Source organism: Lagopus leucura, unplaced genomic scaffold (genome assembly GCF_019238085.1).
Source record: "Lagopus leucura isolate 7727_CA_CO unplaced genomic scaffold, USGS_WTPT01 Super-Scaffold_739, whole genome shotgun sequence".
Classification (NCBI taxonomy): domain Eukaryota; kingdom Metazoa; phylum Chordata; class Aves; order Galliformes; family Phasianidae; genus Lagopus; species Lagopus leucura.
Window position 1 is genome coordinate 6,808,341 of NW_024962255.1, and position 22,615 is coordinate 6,830,955.

Genomic DNA, 22,615 nt, shown 5'->3' on the forward strand with positions numbered 1-22,615 from the left:
CCTTCCTCCCTTCCTCCCTTCCTCCCTTCCTCCCTTCCTCCCTTCCTCCCTTCCTCCCTTCCTCCCTTCCTCCCTTCCTCCCTTCCTCCCTTCCTCCCTTCCTCCCTTCCTTCCTGTAGCAAGGAAACAAAAGATCCCTGTTAAAAATATTCCATTCTCAAGGTTTTTTTTGCTAATACGATGAATTCTGTAAGAATAGAGATATCAATTTATTTTTCTGTATTATACACAGTAGACAAAAAACTACACAGTAGCTAATCTGAAAGCTATTCCCTTTACCTGAGCATATCTTAACATATTCTGTTCCTGCAGCAGTCTCACTAGTGTGCAAAACACAAAAGTTACTTGAAATGAATATTGTTAACTTAAAATGGCATTAATAAGCTATTAGAGCAGAAAGGTAAGCATACTGTGGCTTAAACAGATCAGTCAATGAAGGCAAACAGCAGCCAACAAATGCTTTCTGGAAGAGGAACTCTGCTGGTGGGAGCCATTTTGTTCTGAAGTGACAAGATTTATGCACTTTCCCTTCTCTAATGTAAACTCCCTGCAGCTTAGGGGCATACCGAACCTTTCTGAGCCTCCGGCATTGTTGTCAGCATACACAGTCAGAAGCTCCTGTGTCAGATTAACCCTAAACAGCAAAACCCCAAGGAGAGCTGTCTGCACAGATGCCAATTCCAACAAAAAGGAGCTGGCAAAGAGGGGCTGAATGCCAGATGGGGCCAATGCATCTCCTTTTCCATTGAGACTTTAATGCTTCTGCGTGTCACAGTGTTTCTTCTTTCTATTTCCTCCCATCTCCTACCTTTATTCTGATGAACTCACTTGGGCAAAAGAGATCAGATTTTAATGGTTGCTCAAAGATAAAAGGTCACAAACACTTCAGATCTAACTTCCACTGGAATAAGCTTTAGGCAAGTAAGAAGTTTTGCAGAAGAAAATTGTTTTAGCTAAAGGTTTCAGTAGCAATTGTGAGAATATTTTATTTCAGTTAGGTCAGGCGCTTGTGTCTACTACTCAGCTAATGGTAAATAAAATGGGAGAAATATTCCAGCTCTCAAAGGAGCTCAGGTAGTATGACACACTCCCTAGCACCCTCTTGTCTCATTGATAGAGAGATAAGTAGAAAATTTTCAATATTATTTTACTTCTTTTGTTTGTTTTTTTTCCCCTTTGGAGGACTGATCACAATCTAAGGGAAGGATCGTTCTCAGTATTTATTCTTCTTTTTTAACAGACACCTGCACATTTGAGTAGTTAATAGAAATAAAATTGCATTACAAAATATACCTGAGTAAGTAATTTTAAACATTTGAAAGCCATCTTTTTTATTTGCTTTGGGTAGTAGATGGCAAAACCTTACCTCCTGCACTGAGCCCAATTTCCATTTTGAATAATCTAAGTGTCCTTTTTTTCTACCTCCCTACAGTTTCTTTTGAATATTTGAAGGAGAAGAAAAATCCCTTGTGAGCAATTAAATTTGAAGTATAGTTAAGATAATCTTTATATTGCTACATTATTAATCTAAAATGAATGTGCACACATTAAATTGCTCAGTACGACAGAAATAAAATATATTTAGAGACATTCAAATAGTAAAGGCATCTGGAGATCATTCCTTTTAAATGCTGTGAGGCAAATTCTATTGAGATTGTTGGACAAATTTCAGCTTCCAAAGAAAACAAAGACAGAAAGAAATATGTATTTAAATGGCTATGAACCACACTGACCACACCAAGCTGTGTGGTGCAGCTGACACACTGGAGGAAAGGGCTGCCATGCAGAGGGTGCTGGACAGACTAAAGTAGTTGGCCCACACAAACCTCATGAAGCTCACCAAGTCCAAGTGTAAGGTGCTGCACCTAGGTCACAGCAATCCCATGCACAAACACAGGTTGGGTAGGGAATGGGTTGATACTATGTCAAGGGGCCCTACAAGAAAGCAAGAGAGGAACTCCTTTTCTACAAGGGCAAATAGTGATTGGGGAAAGAGTAATGACTTTAAACTAAAAGATGGTGAATTTAGATTAGGTATAAACAAGTAGAGATTCTTCACAATAAGGGTGGTGAGGAAGCTGTGGATGCCCCATCCTTGAAGGTGTTCAAGGTTAGGCTGGATGGGGCCCTGGGCAGCCTGATCTAGTGGCTGTCAACCTTGCCCATGGCAGAAAAGTTGGAACTGGATGCTCAGCAAGGTCTCTTCCAACCCAAGCCATTCTGCGACTCAATGAAAATTTGCAAATGATGATTTGAACACAGACTGCATATCAAAAAAACCAGGGGAAACACATTACAGAAAATTAGGTACTTTATGTGTATATTTTTTGAATAAGGAAATAAAGCCCTTTTGTGATATACCAATTGATTTTACATACAGACTTCATACAATCCAAGTACTTGGGATATTTAAGAAGTGGAGAGATAGACTTAGAAACGCAACACGTATTTGTAAAATAATTGCAGCTTATTGGTCAAATCCATTCAGGGCACTTCAGAGTTTAGCATTACTTGACAGTTTTCATCAGATTACCGACTACCTTCTCTGTCCCAACACAAGGGAAAAGGCACCTTTTCATTGCCTCTGCTCAATTCACTGTAAGACGTCACTCTCCTGTGCTACTCTTGATAGAAAGTATTGGTAGAAGGTGCTTGGAATAATAGAGACTAACACTTCTGACTCAGATGTGCGTTTGTGAGTAGCAAAAAGACCTCACATCTGGCTTGAATCAGTAGGAGAGACATCTCCAGGTGCCTGCTTTGCCCTTGTATAGACATCTTAATTGTCCTGAACAGCTTGCAACAAACTATGCTTTCAATGGTGACATCTTCATGTTGCTCACAAATGGGAAAATCCTGAAGTTTGAGCTTCCCAACTTAATGAAATAAATCCACAGACCTCAAAAAGGAAATAGATCCTAATGCTGTGAAAGTTCTGAGAAGTACCTGAAGTCAGCTAGAGAGCACATACTTCAATAAACATGCAAGTACACATTAAGGAATTCAGTGTGGCAGAAGGATGGCTACACGAGCTGAGCACTACATGTAGACCTGCTCATCAGCAACCAACTCATAAACGTGTCTGATTAAATTAACGTATGAATCAAATCACAGAGCTGCAAGAGATATTACGAATCAGTTACTTACTGTCATGACAGAAAAAAGGTCCCATTAGAGCACCCCACCCTATTCAGAAATTATAAACAGCTGCACGAGCTCCCAGGATGCAAACTGTGGCAGTCAGTGCAGACCCCCAGCCGTATATCATCTTCATCCAGGCAGCAGCTCTTCTCGCTGAGTCTCTTCACAATGCTCATCATTTTGGAGCAACATTGCAGCCACCTGAGACTAAGACAAATTTTCTGTGGAAAGATTTTGTGGAAATGATGTTGTTGCAACTTGATGAAGTTGTTTCACAAATAGCCCACCATTCTACTAGTACAAGGATTCCTCTGCAGTCCAGCCTTTGGAGATGATGTGTTACCTCTTGCTGATCCTGATATTGTTTGACAGTGAAATTCCCAGAGAAGTATACAGACAGTAACTGTGTCATAATGCAGAATGAGTTATCGACAATTACAAGCTTAATTACAAGGTCTTGTTCTTCGAATTCTTTTCAGGTCTGCAATTGCAGATCTATTGGCAAAAGCACACATGTTTTTGTTTCAGATTATCTGTCAGGAATATAGTCAGACTCTGAACTCATTTTCTGGACTTATTATCCATGATCTGCTTTTCTGAAATAGTATTAACCATTTAATCACATCTCAGTGAGCAAGCTACAGAAGAACAGTTTTAAGGATCTCTGTTTTCTCTAACGCTATGAATGACAATATGCCTGGCAAGAGCACTAATAACTAGCACACATCCCAGACCTCCTTACAGTTGTCTTTTGACAACTTGATGACTGGTTGAATTTCCTTCAGTTCATTCTGAACAGTTTCTGTTAACAAAAATATATTAACCACTATGCTGTAAATACAGAATGAAAAGCATTTGTTCCAACTAGGAAAGTGTTTAGTTCAAAATTAAGTGTATAGGAAATAAAATTAACAATGTAATGGCACTTATTATGGAGAAACAGCATTTAGGTCTTTATCTTACAGGCTCACGGTTACAAAATCATAGAATCACCAAGGTTGGAAAAGACCTACAAGATCATATAGTCCAACCATCCACCTATCACCAATAGCTCCCACTAAGCCATGTCACTCAGTATGACATCTAAACATTTCATGAACACCTCCAGGGACGGTGACTCCATCACTTCCCTGGGCAGCTCATGACAGGATGTGACAATTCTTTCAGAGAAGAAGCTTGTTGTTGTGGCCATAGCACAGGACCCAGAACTTGATGTTGTTGAACTTCAACACACCACTCTCAGCCCAGCTGTCCAGTCCTACCAGAACCCTCTCTAGGGCCTTCCTACCCCCAGAGAAATTGACACTTTCTCCCAACTTGGTGTCATCTGCAAACTTACTAAGAGTGCATTCAATCTGTTCATCCAGCTCATCATAAAAAGATATTGAACAGGACACGACCCAACACCAACCCCTGGAGAACACCATCCACAACAAATCAACAGGTTTTAAAGACAGATGTAAATAAGGTATTGGGAACTTCAGCCTTCTCCTCTCCCGCTCACAATTTCTGATACTCCTTACCATTTATTTCCTAGTGTTCTATGAGGTATAACTAAGAGGATATACACCTGATACTGGTAGCAGACAGTGGCATGCAATCTAAGAACTTCACTTTGCAACTTCCCCTGTTTGTCTACTTTGAGAGAAGAAAACTGCAGACTGAAAGACAGCATTGTGTTTTCCAGTGAACAACGGGTTAAAAAGATGCTGAAAGAAGTAAAGACAGCGTAGAGAAGGGATAGCTGGTGTCTCTGATACAAAGAATAAAAGAGGGTCCTTCAGGTCATGTACAAGATCTCCCTCACATAGAACTGTAACAATCCCTGTCCCTTCATTCATCAAGGCAAAGAACACAGATAAATCAAGAGCTGGAGATGCTGAGATTTAAGCACTTTTCCATTATATGAGCAATGAGTGCTTTCTTTTTGATCTGTGATATTAGCGCACTCTCTTTCTTCCTTTTGATAATGATAATGCTTTGATCCCTTATGCGTTACTCCAAGAAACACAGGGTGAGTGCCACAGAACTAACAGAAAGTCACCTGAATATTTGCAGCCATTTCATGCTTTCTCCAAGTAAACACACAAGAATTCATCTGTTGGCAGGAAATGGGCAAATGAACAGTGAATTACAAAATCAAATGCAGACTATTTGCAGGAAGAGAGTTCTGAATTTGCATTCAAGTCAGAATTGCTAGTGATAGCAGGCTCCACTCACGTAAGCAGAAGTAGGAACAGACTATGGCTTCTCTGTCCACTTTCTGACTTTGAAAACTTTCACTCAATGGCTACAGACAACACCTTATTCTATTCCATGAAATCAAAAGACACAAAACTCAGAGTTTTGGAAAGTTTTAGGGAAATACAAAAAGATATCTGCCATGAAGATGACTTATTTTCAAACAGCCTACCTAGCTCTGGTACAGAATCATCTCTAATGGGACTAGAAGTGGAAGAAAGCACTTAGAAGAAAGTAGTAGAAATGAAGGGCTCCAGTACAAACAAACACGAGGTACTTTGTATCCAGACACTTCAGTTTCTACTGTTTTTGTAAGGTAGCCAGACTCCATGTACATGGTATTTTTCTACATTTTTATCCAGATGGTAAACTTCATCAACTGTGTCTGCTTTAAGCAATTTCAAAACCCAGCTAGAAAAGAAATCGAGAGACTTCATAACCCTTGACCCCTCCTTAGTCCCACAAAACTTAGGAAAACAAATGTGCTTTGCAAAGCTTTGAGGCCTTCTGAGCCTCTGCACTTTCCACTATAACTGTATTTGCTACTACTTTCAGTGACTACAGAGAATTCCCCCACTTAACTGCATTGTCACAAGAGATTAACGCAACATGGGAGCTTGAAGAGAGGGAACTTAGATTTCCTGGCTTTGTTCAAAGCAATTCAAGCAGTTCCTTTGAAACAGCCCTCTGGCACCTAAGCTTTCTCAACACAGAAATTATCCCATTGCTATGCTAACCCAAAGGTGATACCAAGTCTTTTCTAAAGGCACCTAAAATCTTAAAGTGTTTAGAGAACTCTCAGCAGGATCTGAACACCTGTTCTCCCTGCCTTGTACTGCAGCTAACATGACTCTTTCCCACCTATACCTAATGCACAGGAAAAGCAGAGCAAGGCAGGTGCATCCCTATCACAGTGCATTGCCTGGGAGCTGAAACAATTCTCTTCAGCCATTTCCCTCAGAGAGGAATCTGAGGCAGGCAGCTGTCTTCTCTTGTTTCCACAAAAGCTGACTCACCTTCAGCCTGCCAGCAACAGTACCAAATTTATACAGTGGCTCAGCCTTTTCAATACTCACTACTGTACCCCTGAGAATTTCAGGTCATCAGCATTCTTTTATATTGAATTTCTCTTTTTTCCTCATTCTCAGTATTTCCCCATTGCGCACGCTAACACTTGTCTAGTATGTTATTGCTCAGTATAAATCAGCAGGATTTTACTGCAAAGGGAAAAAGAGTTAAAGTTTCACATAGACAGTGAATGTGTGATGAAAAGATTGAGCAAATTCCCTCTGTTAAAACAGGGAGTTACTTCATCAGTGTTCCAGCAAGTGGTACAGACATCTTAAACTCCTTTAGGATATATAAAGCATTTAGATTGCTGTTAATGTTCACAGGGCAGTGAGACACTGAAACAAGTTTCCCAGGGGGATTGTGGGTGTCCATTCCCTGGAAGCATTCAAGGCCAGGCTGGATGGGGCTTCAAGCAACCTGGTGTAGTGGGAGATGTCCCTGTCTATGGCAGAGGGGTTGGAACAAGATGATCTTAAAGGTCCCTTCCAAACCAAACAATTCTATGATTCTACAAATTTCCAGAAACACAGGTTATATCTAAGAAGCACAGAGAGGAATGGAAAAGAGCAAAATAAAAGGATACAGAGACTCAGAGATAACCCATCTAACCAAGTAACTGGAGTTCCCTAGTTAGCTAAGTTCTTCATGCGTCCTCTTTGTTTGCATGTGTTTGTGTTCACAACATCCTGAGAAATACCGAGAAGTAGCTCTTCAGGTCATGCATGCAGCACATTTCCTCAGCTCAGTAGTTTACTGCTTTTTTCATCATAGTTCATCATTCTTCCACTCACTCGCTCTGACGTTATAGTGCAATGACTGAAAAAAACATTGAAAACTGTGGAGGATTGAAGGTCCTTCCCTTCCTGTAGGGACTCTAATCAAGATCCTACTTAAATTCTCCAACTTTTATACCAAAAAGTATTATTTAACCTCTCTGTTAAAGTTGCAAAAAACATAGAAAACAAAGGAAAAAGATAGAGTGAACTACTTTGCAGTGTGCTGACCGCAATGTCCTCTCAGAACAGAACATGCTAAATCCAAGAACATCCAATACAAAGTAAATAAGCCTGAAACCCAAGATTTCACAGCTGCAAGAAGAATTACCAGTTTTCACTCTTACTTGCTTGGACTCAAAGTTTTGTTCACTAAAAATCAAAAATCTTACCAGAATCTGATGGCTACATCAGTCAATTAGCCCATGCCACATGCAGACTTTGGTCCTGCCAACTTAGGGGAACTAAAATCATGTCTCTCACATTCTGGTATGAGTTCTGAACGCTACTCAGTAATATATGAAGAGTAGGAAGAAGAAAACAACATTCTTCCATTTTCAACAGTCTGGTGAGAAAGTGAGGCATCAAGTGTCTGTTTCTAGAAGGATGTCCATGCATATAAATCCTAAGTTAAACTCAGAGCTAAGGACGAGATTCAAAAAGGACTTTGTCTGTTCAAAGCAGATATTCTGCACTGAGTTACCGCATTTTCTGTGAGTAGCTCAAAGACAAATACGGTCCTTCAGTCTGCTGGCCAACACCTTCTCTAGACAATGCATTCATACTGCTCAGTTTAACAGGTGTTGCTGAAATGAGCTGACATGTCAATGAATATCTGACTCAGCTCCCTAAAAATCTCATGCTTTCTTCCTGTTATGACACCAAGTTGGTTGGAAGTGTCGATCTACCTGGGAGTAGTGAGGCCCTACAGAGGGATCTAGACAGGCTGGAGAGCTGGGCTGAAGTCAAAGGGATGAGATTCATCAAGACCAAATGCCAGGTCCTGCACTTTGACTACAACAACCTAGGCAACCCTACAGGCTTGGGGCAGAGTGGCTGGAGGACTGCATAGAGGAAATGGACCTGGGGGTATTGATTGATGTTCAGCTGAACATCAGCCAGCAGTATTCCCGGGTGGCCAAGAAGGCCAATGGCATCCTGGCTTGCCTCAGGAACGGCGTTGCCAGCAGGAACAGGGAAATGATTGTGTTCCTGTACTCAGCACAGGTGAGGCCACACCTCAAGTACTGTGTCCAGTTTTGGTCCCTTCTACTACAAGAAAGACATTGAGGCCCTGAAGCGGGTTCAAAGAAAGGCAAAAAAGCTGGTGAGGGGTCTGGAACACAGAAGAGCTGGGATTGTTCAGTCTGGAGAAGAGGAGGCTCAGGTGAGACCTTACTGCTCTCTATAACTACCTGCAGGGAGGTTGTAGTGAGCTGGGTGTGAGCCTCTTCTCTCATGTAACTGGTGGTAGTATTAGAGGGAATGGCTTCAAGCTGCACCAGGGGAGATTTAGGCTGGACGTTAGGAAATACTACTTCTCTGAAAGAGTGGTCAGGTCAGGCACTGGAATGGGCTGGCTGGGGATGTGGTGGAGTCACCGCCCCTGGAGGTGTTGAAGGTGTTCATGTTTTAATTTTGTGTTGAGGGACATGGTTTAGTGAGAACTATTGGTGAGAGGTGGATGGTTGGACTGGATGATCTTGTAGGTCTTTTCCAGCCTTGGTGATTCTGTGATTCTGTTCTCCATCTATGTCTCAGAATCCAGTTTATTTTAAGCCCAGTGATATTCAGACAACAAGCAAACTCCTGCAGTATGGTGTTCCGTACATGTTTTAGTTTCTTTTGTCACCTGGATGTCCTATGGGTACAGTAACAGCTCTCTCTCCAGGGAGAGAAAGAGAGAGAGGATGGAGGAGCTATGTTTGTGTTTGTATCAGTTATCATCTTAACTGAACGGATCAAACACAGCAGAACTTCGAGGAACAAGTTTCCCTCCACTTGAGCTGGTGGAATACAGATCCCTTCTGTGGAGAGAGCAAGTCACACACAGACTGGCTCATTTTTCCAGAAGTCTGAAGAAGAGAGAGGAGAAGAAAAAACATTTCCTAATTATCTGACACATAGCATTATATAGATAAAGGATAATGCTTGGCTTAGTCTGTTATTATCTTGTCACAAAATATCAGTGTCCAATGTTTCACTCAGTGATTGTCTTCCAGCAGTAATTTCTATTTTGGGGAGTACAACCAAATGGCTTCAGAATCCATTCTGCACAGGAGGAGTGTATGTTGAGGGTTTAAATTATCTGTATATCTTTAATCTTAATCCATGGAGCAATGAAGGATCTGCTCGTTATTTATAGTTGGGCTAGAGTAGCTGCTGTGAGCAGGGTAATTGAAACAGTATTTCAGCCTGTCTGCATCTGATTTGGGTAATAGCTGCTGTTAGCTATTGCATAATCACAACACAAAATGGAAAATAAAAAATCAAAAATACATTAAACATATGCTTTTATGTTGTGTTTTATGATCACATCTTATTTTTTATTGCATTTTCAAATCTGTTGTTCCTTCCTTTCTGAGATCAATTTACGTGCCTGGCAGCAGCTTGCTACATTAAAGCTCAGGAAAGCTGATCTGCTTTTCTCCTATTCTCTGGATTAACAAAGCTTTTAGCCTGAGAGCTGCTAAATTCCTTAGACTAAGGGCTTTGACCCTGTTTTAAAAAGTGCTGCTATACTAAAGACTCTGTACATGCAAACTTTTTGTTCCTTAAATAATAATCTTTATTAGTCAAAGATGTGATTTTCTTCTTTCCTCAAGCTGCTAAAGTAGCACAAAGAAATATCAGAAGAATCAGTCTTTGAACTTTTCAGTAAATGTAGTTAATTCTGCAACCTATTACTTTGTCACATGCTATTTGACAATGACTTCAGTTAAAATGATCTAATGTTGCTGCTAATCAGGAAAGACATGTCACAATTTACAACCATATTCACTATTTCCTCTCCTTTTAACACGGAAAGTACTCCTTTGTGGCATATTGCCTTTGGATGTTATGCCAAAATGCCTTGTAATTCCTCTTCCAAGTGACAAACGCTGATTTAATCCCCTCCATTTCCAGTCTTAGTGACTTTTGGGTGGGTCATACCCATCCTGTATTTTGGCTGAACCTGTTGATTCATGATAGATTTCCCATCAGCCCTCTTGCAACTTGACATCATAGGCCCCTTAGCTTATACTCTGCTCCCAGTACCCAAATCCACAAACTTTTAGTCACTGAATGCAAAATGACAGTGACTGTTCCCCCTTGGGAAACAGATTGCTCAACAGATTTCCCAAGTCTATCCACGTTTTTGCTGTCCTATCTGACTGCAATGCACCAGCTTTCATGGCTGCAAACCAGGCTCCTTTCAGCTAATTACTACATGTACTTCATCAGAAGGCCCTGAAAACTGATAAATTTCTGTGAACACCTAAGAAGGTGATAAAGGTGTATTTTTCCAAGAAAAAAAAAAAAAAAAAAAAAAAAAAAAGTTTCAATAGAGGATTTTGAGCCAGCAGAGCCTAAAACCTTCCCAGATCGGGCCAAAGAGCACTTCGAGGAAGGCTCTGTTCAGATGAGAGAATGCACCACTGTATGTCCCAGTCACAGAACCAGCTCTTCCCCAGCCATGGCAAACTCTCAGGCTGCAGGCATCTTTCTCTCAGCCTCTGCATTTTAAATGATACATCTCACTTTGGAAGCCACTGAGACTAGACTCTTAAGAATATTTTCTTTGGCTTAAACTTGTGTTCTTAAACTTAATTACTGACCAGTTCTGCACCCTGTTCTGACTTCTAGATATAGCTGGCAATATTCTTTCTCATAATCTCCATTTAACACCACTGACATCACCATCACAAGATTAATAAGGCTCTGAGAGGAAGAGTTGTGCTGAAAATTAACAAAAAAATCACTTGTAAGCTGACTGGACTCAATTTAGTTTACTACATTTGTAATATCACCCACTCAAAGAACTTCCTCTCAGAAGTATAACTATGAGCTACTAAGCATTAGTTCTTCAAATATTTACACAGGGAGCACAATTAATGAAGTCCAGCCACACCACCCAGCATGCAAGAGTCACTACACCAATTGCTGGCTAAAGGCATACATTTTATTCAGCACCATTTTCCTTTCCATATACACCAAAACTCCCGAATGTAAAAACAAACTGGTATTTCCAGAAGGCAATTCTGGAAGTAAAAGAAGAAATCATGCTAGGGTGGGGAATTTAGGCAAATGAGTCAGACATCTGAACACAGAGGGCAACAAAGGCCTTCTTACGTATCTATTAGTAGCAACAGGTTATTTTTTTCCTCTCTCAAGTGATGGAATTCAGATTTTTTTTTCCTACTTCAACAATAACATCTACTATGAGCAGAACAGAAAGGTTCCGTGACTTACTAAGGGAAAAATATCATCATCTGCACTATCCCAGTGAGGAGAGGTCACTTGCTTCCTTGGAGAGATTACAGAAAAAGGAAAAAATCATAGGAAGGGCGCTCTGATTCATGAGTACCTAGATATCCACTGACAAAACTTAATCCCATGTAACTGCTGTGCAGAAGCTGAAAGGCAGTCATTTAACCTTTGGACTGCCACTGCTACACGAGTTAAAAAAGCATCTACATGAAGCTTTTAAATTATAGGAGTTTGAGCTGGGAAGGACCTAATCTTCTGTCATGAAGTCTGGCTCTCTCACAGCACCAGGAAGAGTTCCCAGACAGACGATTCATCGATTACAGGTGAAAAAAAGAGTATATATTTCTAAATATGAAAATGATACTCAAAGACAGTTCCTCATCTGAGTAGTCAGTATTTATGCATTTTTCTATTGTAGTCACTCACTGCCTTTGACATGGGTTCAGATCATTGTAGTAACTCTTCCACAGCAGAGATTTGTTCTGAGAGTATAATTTTACAGAAACTTAGGTTAGGGCGAATCCTACCTTAAGGATGTTGTTATTTACTGGTAAATATAGTACATACAACAGCAGGGAGGGTGGAATGTGACACTGTTAGTCTAAAAAAAAAAGCATCTGCAACAGAACAGGTGAAATTAAAAATCACATGAACAAAGGCATTCAGGTATGATAGTCGCAAGGCTCTGACAAGGTTATCAGCACAGAGAGGAGGCACCCACGAGCACAATGCCCTCAGTATGACAGATACCACCCTGCAAAATGAGTCTTTACAGGGCACTTGGCAGAGCCTGTCTCAGATGGGTCTTGCTGCAGTTACTGTTCCTCTTCAGGAAGTCACCACACATTAAGCTAGGCATTAGAGATGAACATTTTCAAACACTTTTCTTCAGCAGGATGAGCATTCCCCAGACTGAAACTCAGCATTTTGTTAGCCTTCCTCCATTCCGTGCTCCTGTTCTCAGTGTAATGCAGCTGAGCCCAGTCAGCTGCCAACTCTGCCTCATGTTCTCTACAGAGCATGTTTGGGAAGCCAAACAACCCCCTGAGCCATCAGAAAATAGACATCAAGAGAAGGACTTTCTTCTGTCTGCCTTTGTATGGTCTTCCTTTAAAAAGGCACCTATCCTCTGGCCCATTTGTTAGTGCTGTGTCTGTATTTGCTCCTCACAGCACAGGATACTTCTAAGTTCCCACTGTGTAAGGCTTTGTCTTACTCATACCTCACCATACATTCACACACAGCACCACCTGGAACTGCAGAGAGGACAAAACATGAAGATTCGGTGACCTGACTATTTTCTAATGGATCAGGGCCTGAGGGAAGCTGATGGACGAGCAATGTGGTTTGCACACCATATTGTTCAGGCTGTTTGTAAGAGGTATTTATATTTGTACCTAGAGAAAGTTTAGGTCAAGCTCTAGCACACTGTGACCATTGAGGAAATAAAGAGAAAGGGCTTAGGTGGAAAGTCACAGTGAAATACATGTCTTTTTTTCTTCTGAAGTAAAGGTGAAAAACTTCCAAAAATGTGTTGTGAAATTGCCAAACAACTGTGACATCTGATAAATAAGAGACGGACCCCTGGAGGTGCAGAGCACTCAGATACCAATGAATCCTTCATATTGTGAGAAGTTTTGTGCATTCTTGGGCCCTGCAAGTCTTCAACACAAATAGCTTGAAAGCTCTGCTGAACACAGGAGTGCTAAAAACATCCTTTAATTCAAATACATGCTTATATTCCTTGCTGAATCAGAACCAAATCCCTGTGTACTGGCGCAGCCTAAATTTTACGATCAACAAGTATGCCAGGGAGAATGATGTCAGTTTGTCATTTCCAGCAACAACAACCAAAGCTTACAAAGTTATCAAGGGCCACAAACAAGAAGAGAAACAAGGCCAAGGTTTTTATCTGTCCTTGAATCATGGCAGAGTACAAAGGAAGAAGCAGCAAAAAAGTCTTTCTTTTTCCCTGCTTTTTCCTCACTTGGCAGTATAGCTGGCTGTCTGCTGCTCCATTCAAATCAGATTATCTCATTTTCAGAAATGATTTCACCAAGGAAACGGCTGCTTATCGTGAGGCTGCTCATAGGATGTTCCACAGCCCATCCACCCCCAAGTACTTGGGGTGAGCACTTAGAATGAGCAGGACTAAGCCACTGTTTGTTCTTCATCACAAAAGAGGACTGTTGATAAGTTTCACTATCCCAATTCCCTGCTGCTTCCTTTCTCATGCTGCTTGCCCCGAGGTAAACTCTACAATTTGAAGATTACATCAGTCACACTCTTATTACTCTACCATGTGAGTTTCTCTATTAATACCCCAGGTCAAACCTTTAAACCCTTCTCTTTAACAAAATAAGAAAATCATTAATTTGAAATATAAATTGATGATTATATATTTTTAACTGGTTAGTGACTATGATTAGCTTGTTTTAAGGAATGATAGAGGCCACAGTTCTTGCCTTTTTTGTGCTCTTCTAATTCGAGACTGAACTACCCCAGATACTCCATAGCAGCACACATGCAGCTTTAACTGTTGGCACACTACAAGCACTTTGGCACCCAACCACATAGGCTTATCTGTTATTTATTATCTGTGATTTGCTCTGATACACATAGCACATTCCTTAAAGATGCAGCATAACATACAAGGCAAGACTTACTTGCTAAAAGTTCATTGCAGAGGAGTTAGAAAGGTCATCTAGTCTAGATCCCTTCAAACCCAAACAATTCTATGACTCTATTCTATGGAAAATGGCATGGATGTAGCTTGACTGCAGCTCATTTTGTGTTTCTTATCCCCAGACAGTGCTCAGCTGTGCCACACTAACTTTAGAGCTAAAACCTGTCACTGCAATGAACAAGCCCTGGTTCTCCTTGCAGCCCTGCAAGCCCCAAATCCTTGCTACATTTCCACAGAAGTGCTCTATAAAGTGCTATAAGGTGCTGCCAAGAGTTAATTACCATCAGCCCTTGGAAGCAAGCACTTAGACACTTATTTAAATATTTCAAGCATTTTTTTTTCTTTTTCTTTTTCTTTTTTTTTTTTTCCCCAGAAAAACTACATAACTTACACAAAATATTTTGACATCTATTTCCACTTCCTCCCCCCTCCCGGTCACCTACTGGACTTAGAAGTACAAAGCAGCCACAAAGCACAGACTTAAGTAGTAACTTCTAGCAAGAATCACTTGAAGTTGCTCATGAGAGTAACCTTAAGGATCAACTTCATCCTGCAGTGAACAAGTCATAAGGGCAATGAGGAAGTGTAGTAAGTTGGGAGAAATGAACCTTAGAGTTCCAGAAATGTATTGAGCCGAGACCTGTGATTCAGTGTCAGGGACAAGGTTTGCTCCTAGAAGTGCTAATACAATGAGGACCATGACCCTAGGGATTGCTGAGCTGAAAGAAACACTGCCACAAAATTTAGTAGGTTTCAGACCAATAATCAACCCTTTTCAGATTGTGTCTGGTATTCAGATGATGGATTACATGACCTCTATGTTCCTAAAAAAGCTGCATGGTCCCCTCCATTTCAGCATGACAGCACTAAAGATTGATGAAGTCTGTCTGGAGCAGAGCTCCAGCTGGTGAAATCAAGCAGTTGCCAACCCCTTTCTGAGCAGAATGAGTCAGGCATTTTGTTTGGTTTGTGTAGTCAAACAGTGACAGCATTTGGCAACACCAAAAAGAGCAGGAAAAAAATACAGATAGATACATAGATCTTGAATTTGTAACTTAAATACTGAAAAGAAACATGGGAAAAGTTGGAGGGAGCAGCAAGTCACTCCATTTGCTCCAGCTTTTACATGTTTCTCTTAATCTCTCTGCACAAATAATAGGAGTGCCAAAACCACCAAAGATACCCAGTTTTTCCTGGTCTGCCGCATACCGCATAGTTGCAGAGCTCATGACCAGATGCTGTGAGGCTCTGGTGCTCCTGTCAAGCACAGAGCAGACTGCCTCACCTTCCACCATGCTTGCTGGGGTGGTCATCTCTCTGCAAGTCTGAAGAGAAGGCAAGAAAAGGCAAGACTAACTCCTGCTGCTACTGCACAGCTCAGGAAGCATGAAGTATTTATCAGGTCAAGGGAGCCAATTACTTTGACATTCTCAACAGCAACCTGTTAGATAGATAAGTGCTGCTACTCCTGGAAGTAAAGGAAGCTACACAGCTGGAGAGGTCATTTAGCTTATTGCTCTCTCAGCTACTGCTTTGTGCAACTAAGATAACTATGTAAATAGATCCCAGAAAGAATTAGAACAACTTTCTGTTTGTGATATGGGTGGGTGCCTTCGGACACACAAGTGTCTTTGTTCTGAATCATAGGATTAGTGGAAACATGCCTAAGAGTTTCAAGGTGAATCAGAACAGGGACATCGATTTTGCAAACTGCTGAACTGAACTCGAAATTAAATGTGAGCCCTGGAGACAAGTAAAGTAGCCCTTAAAGCTATAACACCATACTCCCCATCTCAGTTTCAACTTCTCTTTCTCTCCTCTGCAACAGATTGATATGAATTACTGAAGAATCATTGCCTCCCTGGGATTCAGCTTTCAGTTGAGAAGAGTTTTTGTTCTGCCATTCAGAAAACTGTTCTGTTTTTTCTTTCAGTTCAACTCTTTGAACTGATCTTTAAGAGTAAGATTCCAGAGTCATAATTATGGCATAAATTTTCCTTGCATTTTAAAATAATCATGAAAAATATAGTAATCAATAACAGCATTCAATAACCCTTGACTGTAGATAAGATTCTGCACATAATTTTACATAAGCCACTGAAATTATTATGCCTCTATTCCTAGCCTGTTCTGAAAACAATCATTCTCTCTGTCTCTATTTAGTTAGACCATAACCACTTCAGGGCAAACTCTGTACTTCGTGTCCAGCTCCTTTTCACAAGCATCCAGAACAACAGTAGTGTCCAAACACATAATAATGAATACATGAGACAGAATGAATATGAATACATATGAGACAGACATATTATATAAGGAGGTACTTCAAACTGGAACTATGACTAAACCTCATTTCAAAACACTTTGGGGTAAGGAGTATGGTCAGAGTTGCTACATAATTGATAAATCACAAATACAAATCGTAAATAAATCAAACTTTGTTACCTTGACTCAACTGCTCCTGTGAGAGAACTCTCAAATCAACAAGTAAATGATATTTAATGCTGCAATTCTTACTGCAGTTTTAAACAAAAGTCCTCAGCAGCAGCAAATGAAAGAAATGATTTTTAAGTAGATAATGAGTTTCAAGGTGAGCACCTTACCCCTGGCACTTTTCAACTAAGAGCGCAGGACTTGTGCATCCTGAGAATAATATTACTGACAAGAGCTGTTTTAATATATTTTTAGAGGATTGCCCTCAGGGCTCTGGTTTCTTCAAATCACATCCTCCTGTCTTTCTACCAGAGGTTCCTGCTGAGTTTCTGCCAACCCATAATACTTCAACCTCTCTTATCCTTTACACCTTCTTTTCTTCCTGACTAAAAATGAAGCAAATATTTTTCAACCTACTTTCTTGTTGTTCTCTCAGCTGCTGAAGGTCTCACATGTGAATAAGCTGTTTGGACATCATCAAGAAAGTAATAATGGCTGATGAGAGCTATATTAGCAGAATGGCCTAAAGAAATTTGCTAGCACTATAGCGTAGGACTGCATACTGATTGGCCCAGTTAAGCCTCATGTATACTTGCTGGTAGAAAACCAGCAAAATCTTCTGCATGAGTAAACAGAGTTTATTCCCTGCACAAGTTTTTACCCAAAAACAAAGTTTAAAACCACTACAAGACAATCTGAGGAAAAAAATTATGTATTGCAACTACTTACAACAGCCAGTTTAGAGCTCAAACTGGAGTCTAAATAAACACCAGGAACACCCTTGGCAGTACTTACCTATTTAACTCAGCTGCTTTTCCAAGGTCAAAATAAAGCTACTGAAATGAGAAGAGCTGCTTGCCATTCCAGGATCACATGGATCTACAGTGTTATTCATTCCTCCACCTCCTTTCACAACAGATAAATACAACCAAAACAGAAGTTCCTCTAATTATATGCAATATCTTGTCACAAAGACGAAAAGTTCCTGGTTGTGGATACTTACTTGGTATAATGATTATTGTTAATAACAGCTACAAGTATGCCTGAAATGGCACACTGTCCTCAAGGAAGCAGAGATGATTTATTTCTTGGCTGATATCAGATTTATTGTTTTGTAATCAATTTACAACTCCTGAAAATTCCCCATTTTTCTAATAAGGAAGAGGGCAGATCCCAAGAAGTAGGTGTAAAGTTTAGGAAGGATGTAATAAGAGTGGATGTACACAAGGAAAAGCAGCAGCACTCTTTGCTCACCCTACTCCCTAGAAAAAGAGGTGCTTAAAAATCCCTAAACCCTTCCAACAGGACAGGAGACCCACTATTTTATATATCATGAATTATTGATATGAGGGGTGGCTCATAAATTGTTAAGATCCTGTTATGATTCCCACTTTCAACACAGGTGGACTTGTTTCCAGTGAGGAAGTAATGAAAGGAAAGATACAGACACAAACTCATAGTAAGTGGAAGCATCATATTCTGCTATTCTAATTCCGTTTCTCATGTTCTAGAGGCTGTCAAGTTGTACACATCTAAGTCTCAGACATCCCCATAAGATCACCAAAGTTCACTAACGCTCTCTCATCCTCATCTTTTAATCTAGGCAGCCGCTATATATTTACAGTATTAAAGCCCAACAACACAATACTCCACAGTAATAACATGGGAAACTTTTCACCTACCGTTCAGCTTACTTCCAAACAGAGAATTTAAAATGATTCCTCCTTTTTCAGTAGACTTTTTTTTTTTTATTGTAATAGCAAAAATGATTACTTTACTTAAGAACACCACTAAAGAAAACTTCCATTACCTTGTGCAGTCAACACAGCAATGACATAGCAAGAAGCAGTTAATGGAGTCAATAACTGCTGTATGTCCGCTATCCATGTTCACTGACATAATCCAAACTCCCCCTTGATCTTACACTTTTACCAAATCAATTTCACCCCCCTAAAATACCTGTCTTCTAAACGCTGACATATCACAGAATCACAGAACTGTAGGGGTTGGAAGGGACCTCCTGAGATCATCGAGTCCAACCCCTCTGCCAAAGCAGGTTCCCTACACCAGGTCGCACAGGTAGGCATCCAGGCAGGTCTTGAACATCTCCAGAGAAGGAGACTACACCACCTCCCTGGGCAGCCTGTTCCAGTGCTCTGTCACCTCACTGTAAAGAAGCTCCTTCGCGCATTTGTGCGGAACTTCCTATGCTCCAGTTTCCGTCCCTTTCCCCTTGTCCTGTCTCCACTCACCACTGAAAAGAGTCCATCCTCACCAATCTGCCCCCCCACACCTTAGATATTTATAGGCCTGGATCAGGTCCCCTCTCAGTCGTCTTTTCTCAAGGCTGAACAGACCCAGTTCACTCAGCCTTTCCTCATAGGAGAGATGCTCCAGGCCCTTCACCATCTTTGTGGCCCTCCGCTGGACTCTTTCCAAGAGATCCCTGTCTGTTTTGTACTGGGGAGCCCAGAACTGGACACAGTACTCCAGATGAGGCCTTACCAGGGCAGAGTAGAGGGGGAGGATCACCTCCCTCGACCTGCTGGCCACGCTCTTTTTAATGCAAAAATTTTCCTCCAGCCTCTGTTTCTACCAGGTTCATGACCTCTCTAGGCCACTGTAACAAATACAACATAAAAAGCCACAATTTTAAAGTAGGCAGACAGACAAAGTTACAGACAGACAATAGTAAAAGTAATAGTGATTATTTCACTCTGATTTAGTCCAAAGTTTTAGAATTTCTTAATCAGATTAGCAGGAAGAGTAGATTTGTCCAAATCATCTAAGTACGGGTGGTTCAAGGCCATTTTGCCAGAAATCCTTTTTGCAGGATCATAAATTAACATTTTCTGGAAGAAAAATGAAAGGAAACATTTACTCTCTTGTGAAATGGGTACTCAATGTTAAGTAGATTAATATATAATCATAGTAATGATCAGATGACTAGAGATAACCTGGTATAGAGAACCTGCTTTGGCAGGGGGGTTGGACTCAATGAACTCTGGAGGTCCCTTCCAACCCCTACAATTCTGTGATTCTGTGATAATACTAGAACAGGTTTGCTGCAAACCACCACAACACTGGTATTTCAGTGGCCAAACAGCACGTTACAGATCCTCTTTCTCCAGAGCTGGAGTTCAAGGCATACTAAGTGTTGGTTCTAACCTAACACATCATCTAGTTGACTACAACTGTTAGTTAACATTTGACATGCACGTATGCGTAACACTCAACAACCTGAGAACATACTTGTTTTTCGTTATGTAAATGTCACCTAAACAGCCATTAAAATACATCATATGTAAATACAATTGTTAAAAACTTCTATGATGCTGTATCCAAGGCTTTCTTGATCCATTAACATGAAAAGAAGATAGTATATACATACCAATTTGCAAAGAAAGATTGAGTTCCTTAACTATAAGTCCCCATCCATAAGATCAGTTCATGATTTCTTGCTTAGTTGCCTTGTTTTCATGAAAATGCATACAGTCCTACAGCAGGAACTAATAAATTACAAATCTAAAATTTTATTTATTTTTAAAATTATCATTTCAAAATGATTTATCCTACACTAAATCATTCCAAACGATTCAGGAAGGACGCAGATATTTTTAGATGACAATTTCTACTTCCAGTCTCTTCTAAATGATGAATATATGAAAAATCCACTTATTGGATGCATTAAAGAAAAAGCTAAGATCAGTTTCCTCTCACTATTAAGATTACAGAACTGAGCCCTGTTTTGTCTGGCAGTGCCATTATATAATAATTAAGGAACACTTTGGGAGAAAAGATATTCAGCATCACGAGAAGCTGAGCAGAGATAAATTTTAACACTATCAAGTAAAAGTCATCAATGCGTTATGTGTAATGCCAAGTCATTCAGCCTCATCTTCATTTTGAAGGAAAAAGAAATGGCAACATATACTTCATACAGAAATTAAGCAAGTAAGATTTGCATCTTCTATCCTCCTTCAGAATCCCCCTCTAAAATTTCCTTCAAATCTCTGCTCCAAGGAACTGTGCAAATGACCACACAGAAGGGATCCAGAGGATTGCACTACAGGGCCTACCTGCGGAGTTCTACGGGGACAACACAGCAGCTCTGTTCTGTCCTTCCATGCCAAATACACTTGCTAACAAGAAATTGTAGCAGTGTAGGACTGCAGTAAATATGTCACTTCCCCAATACTTTGTGCTCTAGTCAAGCAATAGAAATGTAGAAGCCTTCGTTTTTCATGCTATTAAATTACATTCCCCCTGACTCTTTTCACTTGGTTAGACGTATTCACTAAATCAGGCCACGGCCTGCTGAACATCAGCCTTCACCTACTGTACAAATCTGGGCAGCCAAAGTGCTTCATAGGCCACCTGTGCTTCCGCCCAACGTGCCAGCAGCCAAAAAGTTTAAACATGCCCCCTGGAGATACCAACTGGGACTGGAGGGAAGAGAGTGAAATGGGAAGTCTGTAATAGCTAACCTAACTCGCTGAGCTGTGCATCACTGACTGTGCGTTAGCTGCATTGGAATTTCATAGAGAACTAGGAAGACTCAAATGACAAGTATGCTTCCATCTGGTAATAAAAAAAAGAAAAAAAGCCTTTAAAAACAGAAAAGCCCCTTCCCCCAGAGCTGCTTGTTCTGTAGAAGAGCGGATGAGAGTGCTCAGGACTGTTTACTAGCGGAAGAACTAGCCTGTGACCAAATAACTCCTGTTTGCTATGGGAGGCTGGGGGATGATACCATTGTATCCTGCGAAGGCAAGATGCAAGTTGGTGCCTCCCTGCTTCCTCTTATCTGCTGGCAAGGCCAGGAAGATAAGAACAAAGGAGTTTCCTGCTGAGGCCCCAGAGTCAGAAGCTGCCACTCAAAGGAGAGCTGACTCAACCACTTTGGATTTGAGCTGTCACTCCAAAGACAGCTGACTCGACCACTTTGAAAGCATTGAAAAGGGGCCATCATCACCATGGTCGTCGTCGTCCTTCTCACCTTCGTCGTTGTCAACAGAACAACAATGCCTGACGACCCACCACTACTGAGGATCAAAGACTGAACTATGAACCACGCTGGATCCATGGTGGTGACTATCTCCCTCTTGCTGCCTATAAAGACCCCTTGCTTCTTCTCTTCTATCTTTTCTATCGCCCTCCTTCCCTTCCCCATTACCCTAATTCATAATAGTGTCCATCCTCCCCTTCCCCATTTCCCTGATTAAGATTTGTAATAAACTGGTCGGACCAACATTTGAACCGTTGCTTCTTAATCTCACACCGGGTATATAGATAATAAAAGAACCTCCTCTCCCTCCTATAAATTGGAGCGAGACAGCAACCCAAAATCCAAACCTACCAATTACCAAAATGTATATGCAACAGTATCACAACTTGCATAGTTTAACTAATACACATTAGGCTTCTCCCTTCTCAAATTCATCAACCAAGACTTTTTTTCTTTTTTTGCAGAATACTACAAAAATAACTTCAATTCCTACGACTGATAAGAAACTGAGGAAATCTTACTTTTTTTCTCTCTCCGCTCTGTGAAAAAGAGCTCAGCTCAAAAAAGTCAACTTCAGTTACATCAAGAGACAAACTTTGATTTGATTTTAAGCAAACTTACACAGCTAAGAGTGACAGGAAGTAGAAAACTATTTCTAACAAGCTGACCAGGCTTATATAATGAATAATACTTGTATTTTATCCTAGATATTATGTAACACACTTTCTACAAGTAATGTTTCATTTTACTGTCAAACACTCATTCCATACTGGCTCTTGTAATCTTTTGGGAAATAAC